This window comes from Anomaloglossus baeobatrachus, chromosome 2 (assembly GCF_048569485.1).
Source record: "Anomaloglossus baeobatrachus isolate aAnoBae1 chromosome 2, aAnoBae1.hap1, whole genome shotgun sequence".
Lineage (NCBI taxonomy): Eukaryota > Metazoa > Chordata > Amphibia > Anura > Aromobatidae > Anomaloglossus > Anomaloglossus baeobatrachus.
In genome coordinates, this window is record NC_134354.1 from 181,626,695 (window position 1) to 181,648,844 (window position 22,150).

Consider the following 22,150-nt stretch of genomic DNA (forward strand, 5'->3'; position numbering starts at 1 on the left):
TTCCACCTTCCCTATGTATAATGACCTCCACAGCAGTCCTCCAAACTATATGATGGCTCCCACAGTAACCCTAAAGTGGGCTTTACACGCTACGACATCGCTAATGCGAAGTCGTTGGGGTCACGGAATTTGTGACGCACATCTGGCCGCATTAGCGATGCCATTGCGTGTGACACCTATGAGCGATTTTGCATCGTTGCAAAAACGTGCAAAATCGCTCATCGGTGACATGGGGTCCATTCTCAAATATTGTTACTGCAGCAGTAACGAAGTTGTTCCTCATTCCTGCGGCAGCACACATCGCTCCGTGTGACACCGCAGGAACGAGGAAGCTCTCCTTACCTGTGTCCCGGCCACAATGCGGAAGGAAGGAGGTGGGCGGGATTTTACGTCCCGCTCATCTCCGCCCCTCCGCTTCTATTGGGCGGCGGTTCAGTGACGCTGCTGTGACGTCGCTGTGACGCTGAGTGAACCGCCCCCTTAGAAAGGAGGCGGTTCGCCAGTCACAGTGACGTCGCTAGGCAGGTAAGTATGTGTGACAGATCTGGGCGATGTTGTGCGACACGGGCAGCGATTTGCCCGTGTCGCACAACCGATGGGGGCGGGAACGCACGCTAGCGGCCTTTACACTATATAATGTTCCCATAGTAGTTCCTACACTGTATAATGGCCTCCACAGTGGTTCAGACACTGTATGACGGCCCCCACAGTAGTCCCTACACTGTATGATGGACCCCACACTGTATGATGGCCTTCACAGTAGTCCATACACTATATGGTGACCCCCACAGTAAGCCCCACACTGTATGATTGCCCCCCTAGTAGCCACTATACTGTATGATGGCCTCTACAGTAGCCCCACACTGTATGATTGCCTCTACAGTAGCCACCATACTGTATGATGGCCTCTACAGTAGCCCCACACTGTATGATTGCCTCCACAGTAGTCCCACAATGAATGATGGCTCCCACAATAGTTACCACACTATATGATGGCCTCCACCTTGTATGATGCCTCTGTTGGGATGGCTAACGGGGGTCAGTGTAGTCATCAGAGGCTCTCTGGCCGCGGCGTGGCCTGTCATTAACTCCTCGCACCCCAGTCTCCACTCCAGTGCAAAACAGCAACAAAAGTCCATTCAGCTGCTAACACAGTAACTCAGAAACCGGTACGGTTTTTTTAGTCACCGGAACTTTATGTGATAGTTGCGCACATACATCTTCATCACGCAATATTCAGGCACAGTCTGTAACCCTGACGGCGTTTCCCATAGCAAAAGTCACAATATTCAATTTACAGGCCGACCGCTTCCCTGGCACTTGAGTCTCTGAGAAGACCTTTAAGCCCCTCATCTCCTCTAAGGACATCACATTACATAGCAGGTTCCACCTCTGCTCTCAGTTTCGGTTCCCACCCTGTCTTTAGATTCACACTAACCGTGGGTCTCTTGATGGAGTTCTTTGGGTGATTCCTCCAGGGAAACGGACGCTACTCAGACCGCACAAACTAAACGCTCTTCTGGGGACGCAGTTAGGGCGGCTTTGCACGTTGCGACATTGCACGTGTGATGTCGATGGGGTCAAATCGAAAGTGACGCACATCCGGCGTCGCAGTCGATATCGCAACGTGCAAATCCTTTTTGATACGATGAACGAGCGCAAAAGCGTCGTTATCGTATCATCGCTGCAGCCTCCGACATTTCCATAATGCCGGTGCAGCGACAGGTGCGATGTTGTTCCTCGTTCCTGCGGCAGCACACATCGCTGTGTGTAAAGCCGCAGGAGCGAGGAACTTTACCTTACCTGCCGCCGGCTGCAATGAGAAGGACGGAGGTGGGCGGGATGTTTACATCCTGCTCATCTCCGCCCCTCCACTTCAATTGGCCGCCTGCCGTGTGACGTCGCTGTGACGCCGCACGACCCGCCCCCTTAGGAAGGAGGCGGGTCGCCGGCCAGAGGGACGTCGCATGGCAGGTATGTGCGTGTGAAACTGCCGTAGCGATAATAATCGCTACGGCAGCTTTCACTAGTTATTGCACGTGCGACGGGGGCGGGACTATTGCTGCAGCATCGGTAACACATTGTTACCGATGTCGCAGCGTGCAAAGCCCGCCTTACACTCAGTCCTTCCTCGCACAGGATCCTGCGTGTTCGGTGTCCAAGTCTGACCCCGAAGGTCTTGCCAAATCTCTTCAAACGTTCTTCTGGTCTATTAGGCCTACTTCAGCAGCTACTCTTCACTTTTCTCCTCACTGGGGACTCTCTTGTCCTCTTCCTATTACTTGCCCTTTTTATCAACTACAATCCTCCCAGCAGTTAACCCTTTTCCTACCCAGAGCATGCCAGGGAAGTGATCACTACAACATTGTTATCTAGTGGCCGCACCAAACATTGTACAATTCTTTATTAAACATATACACAATGCTTTCACCTCTGCAGAGCCTTAAGGCCCCGTTACACACAACGACGTATCTAACGATATATCGCCGGGTTCACGGATTCCGTGACGCATAACCCGGCATCGTTAGTGACGTCGTTGCGTGTGACAGCAAGGAGCGACTGTTAATGATGGAAAATACTCACCTTATTGTCCATCGTTGACACGTCGTTCCTTTTCAACAATCGTTGATTGTTGAGGACGCAGGTTGTTCGTCATTCCCGAGGCAGAACACATCGCTACATGTGACAACTCGGGAATGTCGAACTGCAGCTTACCTACGGCCGCCGGCAATGCGGAAGGAAGGAGGTGGGCGGCATGTTCGGCCCACTCATCTCCGCCCCTCCGCTTCTATTGTTCGGCCGATTAGTGACGCCGCTGTGACACCGCACGAACCGCCCCCTTAGAAAGGAGGCGGTTCGCCGGCAACAGCGACGTTGCTAGGCAGCTAAGTCCGTGTGACACACAACCGACGGGGGCGGGTGTTTTCACCAGTGATATCGCTAGCGATATCGCTGCGTGTAACACCACCTTTAGACTCCCTTACACCCCTACAAGTATTGACTATTAAAATTGAAAAAAAAAACCTTACCTAACTCCAGATCTAGGTGAGTCTGCGGAAGATAGTGGCAAGTTGAGGGTAGACCAACGTGGTGAATCCTGCCATGGCACACATAGGACATGAGAGTCCCATTGCGTGATGTCATCATGTTGCTGCACCCAGGACTTGTACAGTGTGCCACCAAGCCATTCTGCAAGTCACTAGTCTAAAATGACCTGCGGCCTACAGAACGGACAGCGGTAGTGTAAGGAGACCATGTCTCCCTGCTCTACCATACAGGTAAATCTATGCTTTGGGTGGGCCCCTCCGAGTAGCTACGTTAGAGGTGTTGTCAACACCATGCATGCTGAATGTGGACAGATTGATCACTAATACCAACGGATCTACCAGCAATATTGTGCTTTTAAAAAATGGATAGTCAACTTTTATATAGTTGATTGTAGCCTGTTGTAGGCTATTTCCTAATTATAAGATAATGTCCAAACTTTGTTTGAGGACTTATTTCTTATGCTGTCAAAGTTCCTATATTTTCATGTGAAATTTGTATTAAAAAAATTCTATATGTAAATTAAATAGAAATTTACCCTTCTGCAAGCAATTTACATAAGTCTATTTTCAGTATGTACTTTAAGGAATGTCACATAAACCAAATACTGGTGACGCCCTGTACAAGTGTTTTCTCGCTGAAGATGATGGCTCTTAGGACACATCTTCAAATAGCCCGGTTCTATTGTTGTACGTGTCTGAATTACTATCCTCCCAATGTAATCTGTAATCTCTAGCCTCTTGCTTCCTTTTGCATCTGAAACTCTGCAGACGCTGTAATTCTGTGGTTTGTGCAGTCTGGATTTGGAGGCATAAATTAACCTTTTATTTAAAAAAAAAAACAAAAAACTTTTCAATATTCATTTTATGAAATGATAGAGATAGAGAATAGTAAGGTCTAGTTGGATAAAATTCTTATTTAATTTTGAGGATGAATTTTACAGCCATTCTGACATGATAAGTACACCAGCCTCATCAGATCTAAGAGATCTATTTAATCATGTATGCAGTTTCTAATGTGAAATCCCATGATAGATTTAATTTATGCATTTGACATTTTTTTTTCATCATCATATTCCAAAACTATACCATTTTTATTTTTTAATCTACTAGCAATATTAGGGCTTTATCTTTATGGCATGAGTTATGTTTTTAGTTGTGCTATTTTTGGGGTACATAAAGTTATAATACTTTTTTTTTTGGGGGGGTGATGCAAATGATAACAGCAATTCTGCCATTTTTGTGTTCATTTTTTATTTTATTTTTACAGCATTCACCACACTGTATAGATGACATGCTAGATAGATTTATTAGATATTTTATAACTTTTGAAAAATCGGAACATTTTCTGAGAGCTATAACTTATTATTTTTCCATGGGTGAAGCTGTGGAAGGGCTTGATTTTTGCAGGAAATCATTTTTATCAGTACTATTTTCTGATTATACTATTTTTCTTTATCTATTTTTGTGAGATGGGATTAACACACAAAAATAAATTCTACCATTGTTATTTTTTTTTTATGGGGTTTACTATATAACTAGCATAATAAATGTATAGCTTATGTCATTAGTGACACTGCGATACCAGTTGTGTCCCTTTTTCTTACATTTTTATGTCTGGTTGCTTAAATACCACTGTCACTATCGACATTAAAGGGTAAGGGGTTAAAGGTAGCTTTGATCCCAGCTATGGCTATGAGTTACAGCCCTGCTCCTGCCTCTGATCTCTTGGGTGAACTGTGAGCTACCATGAGATCAGCCTGACTAAGGCTGGTTTCACACTACGTCTTTTTAACATCCGTCCATAACGTTTTTTTAGCGGAAGTACGGATCCTTCTTTTACAGCAAATAACGTATGCAAACGCATCTGTTATTTTGCAGGATCCTGCACTGGATGTTTAGGGGCGGGCATTGGAGTCATGTGATCGGGAGTGAGGGGAACTAGACTGGGAGGAGGCTTCTGACAGCTGCAGACGCTGGTAACCAAGGTAAACATCGGCCTTGGATACCCGATATTTATCTTGGTTACGAGTGTCTGCAGCTGCTAGGAGCAGGGCTGCCTGCACGCGTAACCAACGTAAACATCGGGTAACTAAGAGAAGTGGTTACCCGATATTTACCTTGGTTACGAGTGTCCGCAGCTCTCAGGTGGGAGAGAGAGGAAGGGGAGGAAGGGGGAAAGACATATATAGAGAGAGAGAGGGTGAGGGAGGGAGTAGAGAGATAGACAGATCACGCGAGACTGGTTCTGGGCATGCTCAGTACTTTCTGGGCATGCTTAGTACAAAAGCAGGATCCTGTCTATCAGCACGCCAGCGTTCACCTGCGTTTGCGTGCTGTTTAGTCAGGATCCGGTGACTTGCAGTATTTTGACGCAGCTCAAAAACGCTACAAGTAGCGTTTTTGAAACATGTTAAAAAACTGCAAGTCACCGGATCCGCACTATAACGCAGGCAAACGCAGGTGAACGGATGTTAACGCGAGTCCATTGCAAATGCATTGAAATGAAAACGCATTTGCACTGGATCCGTACTTCCGCTAAAATAACGTTTTCAACGGATGTTAAAAAGACGTAGTGTGAAACCAGCCTAAAATGTACATCATGGTGCGGGGACCAACATCTGACCCTGACATTTCTTTCTCATCATAGGTAAGGAACAGGTAAAGAAATGCTATGAATTTGTACTAGGCCTAATTTTGACTACAAATTTCAGCCTGATCATAAATCTAATTATGTAAGCCAAAAACCTTGTAAGACCGGAGTTCCACTTGCGTATGACTCATGCGAGTCTCGCATCACATCACTCGGCGCAGCCGCACACTCTCCTGACAGAAGTGCCTGAGCTGCATAGAAATACATGCAGCCGACCCACTCCTGTCAGGAGAGTGTGTCGCCTTGCCCATTATAACTTACGGGGCTGCCCGCATATCTGTGTTTTTACAAAGACCGCATCTCCATGCAAAACACATGGGGACGTGTCCAGTTTTATGACAAAAGCCATTACAAGTCTATGGGTCCATGAAGAACACGTACAGCACACGAATGATATCCAGGTGCCATCTGTGTGCTGTCAGTGTATGTAGAGTTTCGAGGGGCTGTAGTCATCATGGGCAAGGGATTGACTCCAGATGCCCTGGCATGCTACATGAAATGACTGGTCCTGGCTGACTGTGGGGACTTTTTTCATGTGGTCTGTGAACTCGTGCAGGCCACATATTACATCAGTTGTCCTCTGGCCAGGACCAAAAGATGAGCCGTATTTTTGAGATTCTTAAGTAGAGTTGAGCGCGGTTCGTGGTTCTCCAGTTCTAGGCTCGAGTGATTTTGGGGCCTGTTCTAGATCGAACTAGAACTCGAGCTTTTTGCAAAAGCTCGATAGTTCTAGAAACGTTCGAGAACGGTTCTAGCAGCAAAAAACCAGCTAAATCATAGCTTGGTTTCTGCTGTAATAGTGTAAGTCACTCTGTGAATCACACTATTATCACATTTCAGTGTATAGTGTGCGTGAACAGCGCCTTCAGATCACTGCTGTTTCTATAATGGCGATCGCCATTTATTTTTTTTTTTTTCTTGTCTTCCTTCCCTAAGCGCGCGCGTCTTGTGGGGCGGGCCAGCATGTCAGCCAATCCCAGACACACACACAGCTAAGTGGACTTTGAGCCAGAGAAGCAACGGCATGTGTGATAGGATGTCCATGTCACATGTCCCTGCATTATAAAACCGGACATTTTCTTCCAGGACGCCATTATCTGCCTTCTGCGTCTTTGGTGTCAGACATCACTATCGCAGCTCCGTCCTCCTCCTGAGTCCTATCGCCGATACAGCTGTATGCGCTGCATACACAGCGTTAGACAGCTTAGGGAGAGCACTTTATAGCAGTCCTTTTAAGGGCTCAAACCGGCAGGGTCAGAGTTAAGGTGACAGGTCCTGAAAACAGCAACAGCGTCTGTGTAGCCAAGGTCAGGGATTTCCTCCCTGCATTTCCCTATTAGGAGGGATAGAAAGGCAGGCTTCCATTCCTCTACCCATACCCACAATCCTGCCACTGTACCCTCCTGTCCTCTGCACACTCCAACTCATTATAACTAAGCCATTATACTAGCAAACACTCAGTGTACCTAGTGGCATCCTAAACGTGGCTATTGGACTTTGCTATAGTCCCACTAGTGCAAAGACATTTGCAGAGCGCGTCTGCCTGCATTGCACACTCCAACTCATTCTAACTAAGCCATTATACTAGCAAACACTCAGTGTACCTAGTGGCATGCTATACGTGGCTATTGGACTTTGCTATAGTCCCACTAGTGCAAAGACATTTGCAGAGCGCGTCTGCCTGCGTTGCACACTCCAACTCATTATAACTAAGCCATTACACTAGCAAACACTCAGTGTACCTAGTGGCATCCTATACGTGGCTATTGGACTTTGCTATAGTCCCACTAGTGCAAAGACATTTGCAGAGCGCGTCTGCCTGCATTGCACACTCCAACTCATTATAACTAAGCCATTAGACTAGCAAACACTCAGTGTACCTAGTGGCATCCTATCTGTGGCTATTGGACTTTGCTATAGTCCCACTAGTGCAAAGACATTTGCAGAGCACGTCTGCCTGCATTGCACACTCCAACTCATTATAACTAAGCCATTATACTAGCAAACACTCAGTGTACCTAGTGGCATCCTATACGTGGCTATTGGACTTTGCTATAGTCCCACTAGTGCAAAGACATTTGCAGAGCGCGTCTGCCTGCGTTGCACACTCCAACTCATTATCACTAAGCCATTACACTAGCAAACACTCAGTGTACCTAGTGGCATCCTATACGTGGCTATTGGACTTTGCTATAGTCCCACTAGTGCAAAGACATTTGCAGAGCGCGTCTGCCTGCGTTGCACACTCCAACTCATTATAACTAAGCCATTACACTAGCAAACACTCAGTGTACCTAGTGGCATCCTATACGTGGCTATTGGACTTTGCTATAGTCCCACTAGTGCAAAGACATTTGCAGAGCGCGTCTGCCTGCATTGCACACTCCAACTCATTATAACTAAGCCATTATACTAGCAAACACTCAGTGTACCTAGTGGCATCCTATACGTGGCTATTGGACTTTGCTATAGTCCCACTAGTGCAAAGACATTTGCAGAGCACGTCTACCTGCATTGCACACTCCAACTCATTATAACTAAGCCATTATACTAGCAAACACTCAGTGTACCTAGTGGCATCCTATACGTGGCTATTGGACTTTGCTATAGTCCCACTAGTGCAAAGACATTTGCAGAGCGCGTCTGCCTGCGTTGCACACTCCAACTCATTATCACTAAGCCATTACACTAGCAAACACTCAGTGTACCTAGTGGCATCCTATACGTGGCTATTGGACTTTGCTATAGTCCCACTAGTGCAAAGACATTTGCAGAGCGCGTCTGCCTGCATTGCACACTCCAACTCATTATAACTAAGCCATTATACTAGCAAACACTCAGTGTACCTAGTGGCATCCTATACGTGGCTATTGGACTTTGCTATAGTCCCACTAGTGCAAAGACATTTGCAGAGCACGTCTGCCTGCATTGCACACTCCAACTCATTATAACTAAGCCATTATACTAGCAAACACTCAGTGTACCTAGTGGCATCCTATACGTGGCTATTGGACTTTGCTATAGTCCCACTAGTGCAAAGACATTTGCAGAGCGCGTCTGCCTGCGTTGCACACTCCAACTCATTATCACTAAGCCATTACACTAGCAAACACTCAGTGTACCTAGTGGCATCCTATACGTGGCTATTGGACTTTGCTATAGTCCCACTAGTGCAAAGACATTTGCAGAGCGCGTCTGCCTGCATTGCACACTCCAACTCATTATAACTAAGCCATTAGACTAGCAAACACTCAGTGTACCTAGTGGCATCCTATCTGTGGCTATTGGACTTTGCTATAGTCCCACTAGTGCAAAGACATTTGCAGAGCGTGTCTTAAGGCCTGTAGTTGCATTGTCAGGGATATTTATTCTTTATTATTCTGCTGTTAATAAAGCTAGACCACCACTGCAATCTACACCACCTCTCAATTTTTACTACCACATTTTCAGTCCACAATCTTGTCGCAATCAACATGAGTGGCAAAATGACAGATGCTGGTGGAAAGGGGAAGAGGCGTGGTGTAAAAGGCAAAAAAGGTTTTGTCCGTGGGGAAGGTGGCAAAGCTCCATTATCATCTGCTGAAGATAGACCCTCTACCAGCAAAAGTAAGATGTCTACTACTTACCATGGACAATCCGATGTGCTCCCTTTTTTACGGACACGAACAACAGGAAGAAAGGTAGATGATGGGCAAAAAAGGAAAATGCTTGAATGGATCTCAAGTGGTCCAACAAGTGCCCTCTCAGCCACTTCAAGTACCGCATCCAAAAAACACCAGTCCTCTGAGTTGTCATCCCAATCACACTTGATTTCTCCCAGCTCTGAAGTCTCCATCAGCCCTGCACAGTATGGTGGAACTGAGATGGCTGAGTCTGCAGAGCTGTTCAGTCATACTATAGCCTGGGAATCAGAGGTCTGCTCCCAAGCTACAGTGAGTACAGAACAGGAAATGGTCTGCAGTGATGCCCAGAACCTTTGTGACTCTGATTCAGGCCGTGAGGAACAAGTTTCTGAGCATAATGTTGACCCTTTGTAACAAACTGTAACACCTGTGGTTATAGACAATGAGGAACATTCTGATGAAGATGAGACGCAGATACCCGATTGGGATGACAACTTAAATATTCGGTCAGGGCAAGAAGAGGCTCGGTCAGAGGGGGAGGGGAGTGCAAACACAACAATTGATGATGAAGTTCTAGATCCCACCTACTGTCAACCCCCAGTCAGGCACTCGAGGAGGTCAACAGAGGCGGTGGAGGAGGATGCAACCGACGACGAAGTTACCTTGCGCCTTCCTGGACAGAGTCGGAGCACTGGTAGCACGTCTACAACTGCATCCTCAGCCACCACTCTGCCTCTGAGCATTATTCGGGGTGGATCAACAGGTCGCATGGCCTCTAAGCCTTGCCTAGCTTGGTCCTTTTTTGACATAGAAAAAGATCGCCCAAATTATGTGATATGTAAAATTTGTCATGGTCGTCTTAGTAGATGTCAAAACCTCAGCAGTTTGACAACTTCTTCCATGAATCGTCACATGAATAAATATCATATGGCCCGGTGGGAAGCTCACCGTGCTGCAATGCGGCCTAGCGGAGCAAACCATCCACCGCCTGCCCCTTCCAGTGCATCCGCGCGCTCGTCATCTTCTAGGACTGTTGGGACAGCTGTCACACCTGTTTTTCCACCCACAACTTCCACCACTGTAACCGCAACAGGCAGTTTGCTTGGTAGGTCGTCAGTTGTTTTGGAAGGGGAAACAAGTGAGTGTGTACAGCTCTCTCAGACATCGATAGCACCAACTTTGGATGAAGGCAACATCATGTCTCCGCCTGCACTTTCCTCACAAAGCTGCATTTTTCCAGGGACACCCTACTCAACACCGTCTACACACAGCAGCCAGATCTCTGTCCCTCAGATGTGGTCAAATAAAAGGCCACTTCCTGCGACCCATGACAAAGCGAAGAGGTTGATTCTATCCCTCTGTAAGCTGTTGGCTACCGAAATGCTGCCTTTCCGCCTAGTGGACACACAGGATTTTAGAGACCTTATGTCTGTCGCTGTGCCCCAGTACCAGATGCCTAGTCGCCACTACTTCTCTAAGAAAGGTGTGCCCGCGCTACACCAGCATGTCGCACACAACATCACCGCTTCCTTGAGAAACTCTGTGTGTGAACGGGTGCATTTCACCACCGATACTTGGACCAGTAAGCATGGACAGGGACGTTACATGTCGCTGACTGGGCACTGGGTAACTACGGTGATAGATGGTGAAGGGTCTGCTGCACAAGTCTTGCCGTCCCCACGACTTGTGTGTCAATCCTCTGTCTGTCCAAGTTCCGCCACTGCTTCTGCATCCTCCACCTCATCTGGGTCCTCCACCTCCGCCCCAAGCCTGCCTGGTCAGGCCACCAGCGTTCTCACTGCGCAGAAGGAATCACGCACGCCTCATTACTATGCTGGCAGCAGAGCGCAACGGCATCAGGCGGTCTTTAGCTTGACATGTCTTGGGAATAAGAGTCACACAGCTGAGGAGTTGTGGTCAGCTCTGCGGTCCGAGTTTAATAAATGGTTGTCTCCACTCAACCTGCAGCCTGGTAAGGCCGTGTGCGACAATGCTGCAAACCTGGGTGCGGCCCTTCGCCTGGGCAAGGTGACACACGTACCTTGTATGGCTCACGTGTTGAACCTTGTCGTCCAGCAATTTTTAACACACTATCCCGGCCTAGATGGCCTTCTGAACAGGGCACGAAAACTGTCTGCTCACTTCCGCCGTTCAAGCGCCGCAGCAGAGCGACTTGCATCGTTCCAGAAGTCTTTCGGCCTGCCGGTTCATCGCCTGAAATGCGATGTGGCGACACGCTGGAATTCAACTCTCCACATGTTACAGCGACTGTGGCAGCACCGCAGAGCCCTGGTGCAATACGTCATGACGTATAGCCTGGGCCAACGAGATGCAGAGGTGGGGCAGATCACCCTGATGGAGTGGTCTCAGATCAAGGACCTATGCACCCTTCTGCACAGTTTCGACATGGCAACGAATATGTTTAGCGCTGACAATGCCATTATCAGCATGACGATTCCAGTCATTTACATGCTGGAGCACACGCTAAACACTATTCTGAGTCAGGGGGTGGGACAACATGAAGGTGAGGAACTACAGGAGGATTCATGTGCGCAAGGGACAACAACATCACCAAGGTCCAGACGTTCATCATCACCAACGCAGCAGGCATGGGACCATGGGGGACAGGGATCGACAAGGCCGCATAGTAGCAGGCGAAATGTTGAGCAAGGTGCAGGAGAACATGAAGAAATGGAGGACGAACTGTCCATGGACATGGAAGACTCAGCGGATGAGGGAGACCTTGGTCAAATTTCAGTTGAAAGAGGTTGGGGGGAGATGTCAGAGGAAGAAAGAACGGTTAGCACCTCTATGCCACAAACACAGCGTGGACTTGGTCCGCATGGCTGCGCAAGACACATGAGTGCCTTTTTGTTGCACTACCTCCAACATGACAGTCGTATTGTCAAAATTAGAAGTGATGATGACTACTGGATTGCCACACTATTAGATCCCCGGTACAAGTCCAAATTTTGTGACATAATTCCAGCCATAGAAAGGGACGCACGTATGCAGGACTATCAGCAGAAGCTGTTACTCGATCTTAGCTCGGCTTTTCCACCAAACAACCGTGCAGGTGCAGGGAGGGAATCTCCCAGTTGTAACTTGACAAACATGGGACGGTCTCGTCATCTTCAACAGTCTACCCGTACCAGTAGGACCGTATCTGGTGCTGGTAACAGCAATTTTATGGAATCTTTTCATAATTTTTTTAGACCCTCTTTTGCAAGGCCACCAGAGACAACAAGTCTGACACATAGTCAACGGCTGGAGAGGATGATACAGGAGTATCTCCAAATGAACATCGATGCCATGACTGTGCAATTGGAGCCTTGCTCCTTTTGGGCTTTAAACCTAGAAAAATGGCCAGAGCTCGCAACTTACGCCTTGGAGATTTTGTCGTGTCCAGCTGCCAGCGTTGTCTCTGAACGTGTCTTCAGTGCTGCTGGGTGTGTGCTGACAGATAAGCGCACGCGTCTGTCCAGTGACAATGTGGACAGACTGACGTTCATCAAAATGAACAAGTCATGGATCCAGAAGGAATTTACAACCCCTGTGTCATCCTGGGGAGAGTAAATGCTTGTGGATTTGGAATGTGCTTGATGCAAATCTAGCTGTGAAGTGTACAACTAGGGCACAAGTGCTGCCACTGAATGGGTGGGTGTGTGTGGGGCACAATTTTTGGAAAAAAGGGAGACTCCGCTTGGAGTAACCCTTGCTTACATTGTTTTTAAAAGAAGCCAAGATGAACAGAGCTGGGATTAGGAAAGACTTTGCTACCTACCCCGGTGTCATCCTGGGGACGGTTAATTATGGCGTATTTTTGAATGTGCTTGATGCAAATCTAGCTGTGAAGTGTACAACTAGGGCCCAAGTGCTGCCACTGATTGGGTGGGTGTCTGTGTGGCCCAATTTTTGGAAAAAAGGGAGACTCCGCTTGGAGTAACCCTTGCTTACATTGTTTTTAAAAGAAGCCAAGATGAACAGAGCTGGGATCAGGAAAGACTTTGCTACCTACCCCGGTGTCATCCTGGGGACGGATAAGAATGGCGTATTTTTGAATGTGCTTGATGCAAATCTAGCTGTGAAGTGTACAACTAGGGCACAAGTGCTGCCACTGAAGGGGTGGGTGTGTGTGGGGCCCAATTTTTGGAAAAAAGGGAGACTCCGCTTGGAGTAACCCTTGCTTACATTGTTTTTAAAAGAAGCCAAGATGAACAGAGCTGGGATCAGGAAAGACTTTGCTACCTACCCCGGTGTCATCCTGGGGACGGTTAATTAAGGCGTATTTTTGAATGTGCTTGATGCAAATCTAGCTGTGAAGTGTAGAACTAGGGCACAAGTGCTGCCACTGAACGGGTGGGTGTGTGTGGGGCACAATTTTTGGAAAAAAGGGAGACTCCGCTTGGAGTAACCCTTGCTTACATTGTTTTTAAAAGAAGCCAAGATGAACAGAGCTGGGATCAGGAAAGACTTTGCTACCTACCCCGGTGTCATCCTGGGGACGGTTAATTATGGCGTATTTTTGAATGTGCTTGATGCAAATCTAGCTGTGAAGTGTACAACTAGGGCCCAAGTGCTGCCACTGATTGGGTGGGTGTCTGTGTGGCCCAATTTTTGGAAAAAAGGGAGACTCCGCTTGGAGTAACCCTTGCTTACATTGTTTTTAAAAGAAACCAAGATGAACAGAGCTGGGATCAGGAAAGACTTTGCTACCTACCCCGGTGTCATCCTGGGGACGGATAAGAATGGCGTATTTTTGAATGTGCTTGATGCAAATCTAGCTGTGAAGTGTACAACTGGGGCACAAGTGCTGCCACTGAAGGGGTGGGTGTGTGTGGGGCCCAATTTTTGGAAAAAAGGGAGACTCCGCTTGGAGTAACCCTTGCTTACATTGTTTTTAAAAGAAGCCAAGATGAACAGAGCTGGGATCAGGAAAGACTTTGCTACCTACCCCGGTGTCATCCTGGGGACGGTTAATTAAGGCGTATTTTTGAATGTGCTTGATGCAAATCTAGCTGTGAAGTGTAGAACTAGGGCACAAGTGCTGCCACTGAACGGGTGGGTGTGTGTGGGGCACAATTTTTGGAAAAAAGGGAGACTCCGCTTGGAGTAACCCTTGCTTACATTGTTTTTAAAAGAAGCCAAGATGAACAAGTCATGGGTCAGCAAAGACTTTATCTACCTACCCCGGTGTCATCCTGGGGACGGTTAATTATGGTGTATTTTTGAATGTGCTTGATGCAAATCAAAACATCCTGTTTGCAACTAGGGCCCAAGTGCTGCCACTGATGGGGTGGGTGTCTGTGTGGCCCAATTTTTGGAAAAAATGGAGACTCCGCTTGGAGTAACCCTTGCTTGCTGTGTTTTTAAAAGAAGCCAAGATGAACAGTGCTGGGATCAGGAAAGACTTTGCTACCTACCCCGGTGTCATCCTGGGGACGGATAAGAATGGCGTATTTTTGAATGTGCTTGATGCAAATCTAGCTGTGAAGTGTACAACTGGGGCACAAGTGCTGCCACTGAAGGGGTGGGTGTGTGTGGGGCACAATTTTTGGAAAAAAGGGAGACTCCGCTTGGAGTAACCCTTGCTTACATTGTTTTTAAAAGAAGCCAAGATGAACAGAGCTGGGATCAGGAAAGACTTTGCTACCTACCCCGGTGTCATCCTGGGGACGGTTAATTATGGTGTATTTTTGAATGTGCTTGATGCAAATCAAAACATCCTGTTTGCAACTAGGGCCCAAGTGCTGCCACTGATGGGGTGGGTGTCTGTGTGGCCCAATTTTTGGAAAAAAGGGAGACTCCGCTTGGAGTAACCCTTGCTTACATTGTTTTTAAAAGAAGCCAAGATGAACAGAGCTGGGATCAGGAAAGACTTTGCTACCTACCCCGGTGTCATCCTGGGGACGGTTAATTATGGCGTATTTTTGAATGTGCTTGATGCAAATCTAGCTGTGAAGTGTACAACTAGGGCACAAGTGCTGCCACTGAACGGGTGGGTGTGTGTGGGGCACAATTTTTGGAAAAAAGGGAGACTCCGCTTGGAGCAACCCTTGGTTACATTGTTTTTAAAAGAAGCCAAGATGAACAAGTCATGGGTCAGCAAAGACTTTATCTACCTACCCCGGTGTCATGCTGGGTACGGTTAATTATGACATATTTTTGAATGTGCTTGATGCAAATCTAGCTGTGAAGTGTACAACTGGGGCACAAGTGCTGCCACTGAAGGGGTGGGTGTGTGTGGGGCCCAATTTTTGGAAAAAAGGGAGACTCCGCTTGGAGTAACCCTTGCTTGATGTGTTTTTAAAAGAAGCCAAGATGAACAGAGCTGGGATCAGGAAAGACTTTGCTACCTACCCCGGTGTCATCCTGGGGACGGTTAATTATGGTGTATTTTTGAATGTGCTTGATGCAAATCAAAACATCCTGTTTGCAACTAGGGCCCAAGTGCTGCCACTGATGGGGTGGGTGTGTGTGTGGCCCAATTTTTGGAAAAAAGGGAGACTCCGCTTGGAGTAACCCTTGCTTACATTGTTTTTAAAAGAAGCCAAGATGAACAGAGCTGGGATCAGGAAAGACTTTGCTACCTACCCCGGTGTCATCCTGGGGACGGTTAATTATGGCGTATTTTTGAATGTGCTTGATGCAAATCTAGCTGTGAAGTGTACAACTAGGGCACAAGTGCTGCCACTGAACGGGTGGGTGTGTGTGGGGCCCAATTTTTGGAAAAAAGGGAGACTCCGCTTGGAGTAACCCTTGCTTGATGTGTTTTTAAAAGAAGCCAAGATGAACAGAGCTGGGATCAGGAAAGACTTTGCTACCTACCCCGGTGTCATCCTGGGGACGGTTAATTATGGTGTATTTTTGAATGTGCTTGATGCAAATCAAAACATCCTGTTTGCAACTAGGGCCCAAGTGCTGCCACTGATGGGGTGGGTGTCTGTGTGGCCCAATTTTTGGAAAAAAGGGAGACTCCGCTTGGAGTAACCCTTGCTTAAATTGTTTTTAAAAGAAGCCAAGATGAACAGAGCTGGGATCAGGAAAGACTTTGCTACCTACCCCGGTGTCATCCTGGGGACGGTTAATTATGGCGTATTTTTGAATGTGCTTGATGCAAATCTAGCTGTGAAGTGTACAACTAGGGCACAAGTGCTGCCACTGAACGGGTGGGTGTGTGTGGGGCACAATTTTTGGAAAAAAGGGAGACTCCGCTTGGAGTAACCCTTGGTTACATTGTTTTTAAAAGAAGCCAAGATGAACAAGTCATGGGTCAGCAAAGACTTTATCTATCTACCCCGGTGTCATGCTGGGTACGGTTAATTATGGCATATTTTTGAATGTGCTTGATGCAAATCTAGCTGTGAAGTGTACAACTGGGGCACAAGTGCTGCCACTGAAGGGGTGGGTGTGTGTGGGGCCCAATTTTTGGAAAAAAAGGAGACTCCGCTTGGAGTAACCCTTGCTTACATTGTTTTTAAAAGAAGCCAAGATGAACAGAGCTGGGATCAGGAAAGACTTTGCTACCTACCCCGGTGTCATCCTGGGGACGGATAAGAATCGCGTATTTTTGAATGTGCTTGATGCAAATCTAGCTGTGAAGTGTACAACTGGGGCACAAGTGCTGCCACTGAAGGGGTGGGTGTGTGTGGGGCCCAATTTTTGGAAAAAAGGGAGACTCCGCTTGGAGTAACCCTTGCTTACATTGTTTTTAAAAGAAGCCAAGATGAACAGAGCTGGGATCAGGAAAGACTTTGCTACCTACCCCGGTGTCATCCTGGGGACGGTTAATTATGGTGTATTTTTGAATGTGCTTGATGCAAATCAAAACATCCTGTTTGCAACTAGGGCCCAAGCGCTGCCACTGATGGGGTGGGTGTCTGTGTGGCCCAATTTTTGGAAAAAAGGGAGACTCCGCTTGGAGTAACCCTTGCTTACATTGTTTTTAAAAGAAGCCAAGATGAACAGAGCTGGGATCAGGAAAGACTTTGCTACCTACCCCGGTGTCATCCTGGGGACGGTTAATTATGGCGTATTTTTGAATGTGCTTGATGCAAATCTAGCTGTGAAGTGTACAACTAGGGCACAAGTGCTGCCACTGAACGGGTGGGTGTGTGTGGGGCACAATTTTTGGAAAAAAGGGAGACTCCGCTTGGAGTAACCCTTGCTTACATTGTTTTTAAAAGAAGCCAAGATGAACAGAGCTGGGATTAGGAAAGACTTTGCTACCTACCCCGGTGTCATCCTGGGGACGGTTAATTATGGCGTATTTTTGAATGTGCTTGATGCAAATCTAGCTGTGAAGTGTACAACTAGGGCCCAAGTGCTGCCACTGATTGGGTGGGTGTCTGTGTGGCCCAATTTTTGGAAAAAAGGGAGACTCCGCTTGGAGTAACCCTTGCTTACATTGTTTTTAAAAGAAGCCAAGATGAACAGAGCTGGGATCAGGAAAGACTTTGCTACCTACCCCGGTGTCATCCTGGGGACGGATAAGAATGGCGTATTTTTGAATGTGCTTGATGCAAATCTAGCTGTGAAGTGTACAACTAGGGCACAAGTGCTGCCACTGAAGGGGTGGGTGTGTGTGGGGCCCAATTTTTGGAAAAAAGGGAGACTCCGCTTGGAGTAACCCTTGCTTACATTGTTTTTAAAAGAAGCCAAGATGAACAGAGCTGGGATCAGGAAAGACTTTGCTACCTACCCCGGTGTCATCCTGGGGACGGTTAATTAAGGCGTATTTTTGAATGTGCTTGATGCAAATCTAGCTGTGAAGTGTAGAACTAGGGCACAAGTGCTGCCACTGAACGGGTGGGTGTGTGTGGGGCACAATTTTTGGAAAAAAGGGAGACTCCGCTTGGAGTAACCCTTGCTTACATTGTTTTTAAAAGAAGCCAAGATGAACAGAGCTGGGATCAGGAAAGACTTTGCTACCTACCCCGGTGTCATCCTGGGGACGGTTAATTATGGCGTATTTTTGAATGTGCTTGATGCAAATCTAGCTGTGAAGTGTACAACTAGGGCCCAAGTGCTGCCACTGATTGGGTGGGTGTCTGTGTGGCCCAATTTTTGGAAAAAAGGGAGACTCCGCTTGGAGTAACCCTTGCTTACATTGTTTTTAAAAGAAACCAAGATGAACAGAGCTGGGATCAGGAAAGACTTTGCTACCTACCCCGGTGTCATCCTGGGGACGGATAAGAATGGCGTATTTTTGAATGTGCTTGATGCAAATCTAGCTGTGAAGTGTACAACTGGGGCACAAGTGCTGCCACTGAAGGGGTGGGTGTGTGTGGGGCCCAATTTTTGGAAAAAAGGGAGACTCCGCTTGGAGTAACCCTTGCTTACATTGTTTTTAAAAGAAGCCAAGATGAACAGAGCTGGGATCAGGAAAGACTTTGCTACCTACCCCGGTGTCATCCTGGGGACGGTTAATTAAGGCGTATTTTTGAATGTGCTTGATGCAAATCTAGCTGTGAAGTGTAGAACTAGGGCACAAGTGCTGCCACTGAACGGGTGGGTGTGTGTGGGGCACAATTTTTGGAAAAAAGGGAGACTCCGCTTGGAGTAACCCTTGCTTACATTGTTTTTAAAAGAAGCCAAGATGAACAAGTCATGGGTCAGCAAAGACTTTATCTACCTACCCCGGTGTCATCCTGGGGACGGTTAATTATGGTGTATTTTTGAATGTGCTTGATGCAAATCAAAACATCCTGTTTGCAACTAGGGCCCAAGTGCTGCCACTGATGGGGTGGGTGTCTGTGTGGCCCAATTTTTGGAAAAAATGGAGACTCCGCTTGGAGTAACCCTTGCTTGCTGTGTTTTTAAAAGAAGCCAAGATGAACAGTGCTGGGATCAGGAAAGACTTTGCTACCTACCCCGGTGTCATCCTGGGGACGGATAAGAATGGCGTATTTTTGAATGTGCTTGATGCAAATCTAGCTGTGAAGTGTACAACTGGGGCACAAGTGCTGCCACTGAAGGGGTGGGTGTGTGTGGGGCACAATTTTTGGAAAAAAGGGAGACTCCGCTTGGAGTAACCCTTGCTTACATTGTTTTTAAAAGAAGCCAAGATGAACAGAGCTGGGATCAGGAAAGACTTTGCTACCTACCCCGGTGTCATCCTGGGGACGGTTAATTATGGTGTATTTTTGAATGTGCTTGATGCAAATCAAAACATCCTGTTTGCAACTAGGGCCCAAGTGCTGCCACTGATGGGGTGGGTGTCTGTGTGGCCCAATTTTTGGAAAAAAGGGAGACTCCGCTTGGAGTAACCCTTGCTTACATTGTTTTTAAAAGAAGCCAAGATGAACAGAGCTGGGATCAGGAAAGACTTTGCTACCTACCCCGGTGTCATCCTGGGGACGGTTAATTATGGCGTATTTTTGAATGTGCTTGATGCAAATCTAGCTGTGAAGTGTACAACTAGGGCACAAGTGCTGCCACTGAACGGGTGGGTGTGTGTGGGGCACAATTTTTGGAAAAAAGGGAGACTCCGCTTGGAGCAACCCTTGGTTACATTGTTTTTAAAAGAAGCCAAGATGAACAAGTCATGGGTCAGCAAAGACTTTATCTACCTACCCCGGTGTCATGCTGGGTACGGTTAATTATGACATATTTTTGAATGTGCTTGATGCAAATCTAGCTGTGAAGTGTACAACTGGGGCACAAGTGCTGCCACTGAAGGGGTGGGTGTGTGTGGGGCCCAATTTTTGGAAAAAAGGGAGACTCCGCTTGGAGTAACCCTTGCTTGATGTGTTTTTAAAAGAAGCCAAGATGAACAGAGCTGGGATCAGGAAAGACTTTGCTACCTACCCCGGTGTCATCCTGGGGACGGTTAATTATGGTGTATTTTTGAATGTGCTTGATGCAAATCAAAACATCCTGTTTGCAACTAGGGCCCAAGTGCTGCCACTGATGGGGTGGGTGTGTGTGTGGCCCAATTTTTGGAAAAAAGGGAGACTCCGCTTGGAGTAACCCTTGCTTACATTGTTTTTAAAAGAAGCCAAGATGAACAGAGCTGGGATCAGGAAAGACTTTGCTACCTACCCCGGTGTCATCCTGGGGACGGTTAATTATGGCGTATTTTTGAATGTGCTTGATGCAAATCTAGCTGTGAAGTGTACAACTAGGGCACAAGTGCTGCCACTGAACGGGTGGGTGTGTGTGGGGCCCAATTTTTGGAAAAAAGGGAGACTCCGCTTGGAGTAACCCTTGCTTAAATTGTTTTTAAAAGAAGCCAAGATGAACAGAGCTGGGATCAGGAAAGACTTTGCTACCTACCCCGGTGTCATCCTGGGGACGGTTAATTATGGCGTATTTTTGAATGTGCTTGATGCAAATCTAGCTGTGAAGTGTACAACTAGGGCACAAGTGCTGCCACTGAACGGGTGGGTGTGTGTGGGGCACAATTTTTGGAAAAAAGGGAGACTCCGCTTGGAGTAACCCTTGGTTACATTGTTTTTAAAAGAAGCCAAGATGAACAAGTCATGGGTCAGCAAAGACTTTATCTATCTACCCCGGTGTCATGCTGGGTACGGTTAATTATGGCATATTTTTGAATGTGCTTGATGCAAATCTAGCTGTGAAGTGTACAACTGGGGCACAAGTGCTGCCACTGAAGGGGTGGGTGTGTGTGGGGCCCAATTTTTGGAAAAAAGGGAGACTCCGCTTGGAGTAACCCTTGCTTACATTGTTTTTAAAAGAAGACAAGATGAACAGAGCTGGGATCAGGAAAGACTTTGCTACCTACCCCGGTGTCATCCTGGGGACGGTTAATTATGGTGTATTTTTGAATGTGCTTGATGCAAATCAAAACATCCTGTTTGCAACTAGGGCCCAAGCGCTGCCACTGATGGGGTGGGTGTCTGTGTGGCCCAATTTTTGGAAAAAAGGGAGACTCCGCTTGGAGTAACCCTTGCTTACATTGTTTTTAAAAGAAGCCAAGATGAACAGAGCTGGGATCAGGAAAGACTTTGCTACCTACCCCGGTGTCATCCTGGGGACGGTTAATTATGGCGTATTTTTGAATGTGCTTGATGCAAATCTAGCTGTGAAGTGTACAACTAGGGCACAAGTGCTGCCACTGAACGGGTGGGTGTGTGTGGGGCACAATTTTTGGAAAAAAGGGAGACTCCGCTTGGAGTAACCCTTGCTTGATGTGTTTTTAAAAGAAGCCAAGATGAACAGAGCTGGGATCAGGAAAGACTTTGCTACCTACCCCGGTGTCATCCTGGGGACGGTTAATTATGGTGTATTTTTGAATGTGCTTGATGCAAATCAAAACATCCTGTTTGCAACTAGGGCCCAAGTGCTGCCACTGATGGGGTGGGTGTCTGTGTGGCCCAATTTTTGGAAAAAAGGGAGACTCCGCTTGGAGTAACCCTTGCTTACATTGTTTTTAAAAGAAGCCAAGATGAACAGAGCTGGGATCAGGAAAGACTTTGCTACCTACCCCGGTGTCATCCTGGGGACGGTTAATTATGGCGTATTTTTGAATGTGCTTGATGCAAATCTAGCTGTGAAGTGTACAACTAGGGCACAAGTGCTGCCACTGAACGGGTGGGTGTGTGTGGGGCACAATTTTTGGAAAAAAGGGAGACTCCGCTTGGAGTAACCCTTGGTTACATTGTTTTTAAAAGAAGCCAAGATGAACAAGTCATGGGTCAGCAAAGACTTTATCTATCTACCCCGGTGTCATGCTGGGTACGGTTAATTATGGCATATTTTTGAATGTGCTTGATGCAAATCTAGCTGTGAAGTGTACAACTGGGGCACAAGTGCTGCCACTGAAGGGGTGGGTGTGTGTGGGGCCCAATTTTTGGAAAAAAAGGAGA

At 47.1% G+C, this 22,150-nt stretch overlaps 1 protein-coding gene across 2 annotated transcripts in view; it reads left to right on the forward strand.

The window, feature by feature from the left end:
* Positions 1-22,150, forward strand: part of SRPX (sushi repeat containing protein X-linked) — a 237,066-nt gene that overhangs the window by 62,740 nt on the left and 152,176 nt on the right. The gene's annotated exons all lie outside the window — the stretch shown is intronic.